At 46.5% G+C, this 3,082-nt stretch overlaps 1 pseudogene; it reads right to left on the bottom strand.

Annotated features, from left to right (window-relative positions):
* LOC105004826 overlaps positions 1-3,082 on the bottom strand; it is a 6,604-nt pseudogene that overhangs the window by 1,591 nt on the left and 1,931 nt on the right.

The raw sequence follows: 3,082 nt of genomic DNA, 5'->3' as shown, positions 1-3,082 counted from the left end.
CCCGCACATCCATCCTGCTGTGAGCGCCCACCTCCACCGCCCAGGAGAAGGAAGCTAGGCCACTTGCTGCTGCCCACCTGGCCCGAGCCCTTGAAAGATGAATAGCTCCTATCCCGGCCACCCTGCCAGTATTAACTGATCTGTCTTAAAGAGCGCTAGTCCTTCAAGGGCCCAGAGCAGTAGGGATGGGACCTAATTCCCTTCAGCAGGAGTAAGAAGGGACCAGAGAGCAGTAGGGAAGGGACGTACATCTCTTCAGCAATAGTAAGAAGGGACCAGAGAGAAGGAAGGAAGGATCTGCTGGTCCTTCAGTGGCTGAGAGCAGTAGGGAAGGGGCCTACTTCCCTTCAGCAGTAGGATGTAGGGACCAGAGAGCAGTAGGGAAGGGACCTGGTTTTCCTTCAAGGGCAGAGAGCAGTAGGGAAGGGACCTACTTCAGTTCATCAATACTATGAAGGGACCAGAAGGAGCTCTGTGCACAGATCATCAATTCAGCTCAGTCACTCAGTTGTGTCTGAATCTTTGCGACCCCATGAACTGCAGCAGGCCAGGGCTCCCTGTCCATCACCCACTCCCGGAGTCCACCCAAACCCATGTCCATTGTGTCGGTGATGCCATCTAACCATCCTATCCTCTGTCGTCCCCTTCTTTTCCTGCCCTCAAACTTTCTCAGCATCAGGGTCTTCTCAAGTGATTCTGCTCTTCACATCAGGTGGCCAAAATATTGGAGTTTCAGCTTCAACATCAGTCCTTCCAATGAATACCCAGGACTGATCTCCTTTAGGATGGACTGGTTGGATCTCCTTGCAGTCCAAGGGACTCTCAACAGTCTTCTCCAACACCACAGTTCAAAAGCATCAATTCTTCAGCCCTCAGCTTTCTTTATAGTCCAACTCTCACATCCATACATGACCACTGGAAAAACCAAGGCCCTGACTAGACGGACCTTTGTTGGCAAAATAATGTCTCTGCTTTTTAATATGCTATCTCAGTTGGTCATAACTTTCCTTCCAAGGAGTAAGTGTTTTTTAATTTTATGGCTGCAGTCACCATCTGCAGTGAGTTTGGATGCCAGAAAAATAGGCAGCCACTGTTTCCATTGTTTCCCCATCTATTTGCCATGAAGTGATGGGACCAAATGCCATGATCTTAGTTTTCTGAATGTTGAGCTTTAAGGCAACTTTTCACTGTCCTCTTTCACATTCATCAAGAGGCTCTTCAGTTCTTCTTCACTTATCCTATATCAAAAAGGCTGGAAGTTAGGGTTCACAAGGGGCTCTTATTGTATAGTTAAAATATGGGCCATTGTGGTGACCTGACAAACAAGGGATGAAGTCACAGTGGCCACATTGCCCTGATGGGCATCCTGTTTCTTCCTTAAGGTGATATCCTGTTTTTCCCTGCTGGTGCCAGTTTCTCAAGACTCCTTGACCACCCGACCATGAGAACCCTTTCACTAAGTGACCACAAGACCCCAGCTGTGGGCTAAAGATCAATTGTGGCCCCCTCCCTCTGGGGAACAATTTCCCACCGATAGGGTATAAGAAGTGTTGGCTGTAAAAAGAGAGCACCAGTTCTCTCTAAATCCAGTTGCTTGCTTTCTTTCTTCTTATAATAAACCTTTCTCTGCCTGAATTCCTGGCTCATTCTCTTTTTCTCCACACTCGCCTTACAGCACATGCATCTTGGGGAGGTTCCATGGACCAGGCAGGTGTGAAGAAAGAAACAAGATAATTGGCCAAAGGTAAACAAAGACCCGAAGGACTGTCCTACATAAGTAATTTACATCACCTTCATACTGAGCTCCTCCTCCCTCAGGATGCCCACACTCCTCTCCGGTGTGTGTTCTGAAGAGCTTGTGACATACTGTACTCCTCCTCATTAAAGACAATGCCCATGCCCTTTCTCTCTGGGTATTTATTTCTGCCTTGCTTCTGTCTTAAATAAACAGCCAGTTTTTCTGTGTTCTCTCTCAAACATTGTGCTGTGTCTCTAATAATAAGCTTTGTACCTATTTTACAGTTTTTGCTTCCTTGAAACATTCTTCCTTTCAAATGGGGGAAAGAACCAGGGCCACTTTGCTTCTAGCCTCTAGTCCCTGGTGGTCTTGTGGCTAGGGTTCCGGGGTTTTCATCCAGGCTACCAAGGTTCAATCTCTGTCCAGGGAAGAAAGGTCTCTCTTCAGGACAACTCACTGCTCTCCCTCCAAAATCACTGGGAATATTTCAGTTCAGTTCAGTTCATTCTCTTAGTCGTGTCCAACTCCTTGCGACCCCGTGAACCGCAGCATGCCAGGCCTCCCTTTCCATCACTCCTGGAGTCCACCCAAACCCATGTCCATTGAGTCAATGATGCCATCCAACCATCTCATCCTCTGTCGTCCCCTTCTCCTCCTGCCCTCAATCTTTCCCACCATCAGGGTCTTTTCCAATGAGTCAGCTCTTTGCATCAGGTGGCCAAAGGATTGGCATTTCAACTTCACCATCAGTCCTTCCAATGAACACCCAGGACTGATTTCCTTTAGGATGCATGGTTGAATCTCCTTGCAGTCCAAGGAACTCTTAAAGAGTCTTCTCCAACACCACAGTTCAAAAGCATCAATTCTTTGGCACTCAGCTGTCTTTATAGTCCAACTCTCACATCTATACATGACCACTGGCAAAACCAAGGCCTTGAGTAGATGGACCTTTGTTGACAAAGTAATGTCTCTGCTTTTTAATATGCTGTCTCAGCTGGTCATAACTTTCCTTCCAAGGAATAAGCATCTTTGAATTTCATGGCTGCAATCACCATCTGCAGTGATTTTGGATCCCAGAAAAATAAAGTCAGCCACTGTTTCCATTGTTTCCCCATCTATTTGCCATGAAGTGATGGGACCAAATGCCATGGTCTTAGTTTTCTGAATGTTGAGCTTTAAGCCAACTTTTTCACTCTCCTTTTTTACATTCAAGAGGCTCTTTATTTCTTCTTTTCTTTCTGCCATAAGGGTGGTGTCATCTGCATATCTGAGGTTATTGATATTTCTCCTGGCAATCTTGATTCCAGCTTGTGCTTCTTCCAGCCCAGTATTTCTCATGATGTA

This window comes from Bison bison, unplaced genomic scaffold (genome assembly GCF_000754665.1).
Source record: "Bison bison bison isolate TAMUID 2011002044 unplaced genomic scaffold, Bison_UMD1.0 scf7180017864483, whole genome shotgun sequence".
Lineage (NCBI taxonomy): Eukaryota > Metazoa > Chordata > Mammalia > Artiodactyla > Bovidae > Bison > Bison bison.
Note: the sequence above shows the minus strand (reverse complement) of the source record. Positions and strands in the feature narration are given on the sequence as shown.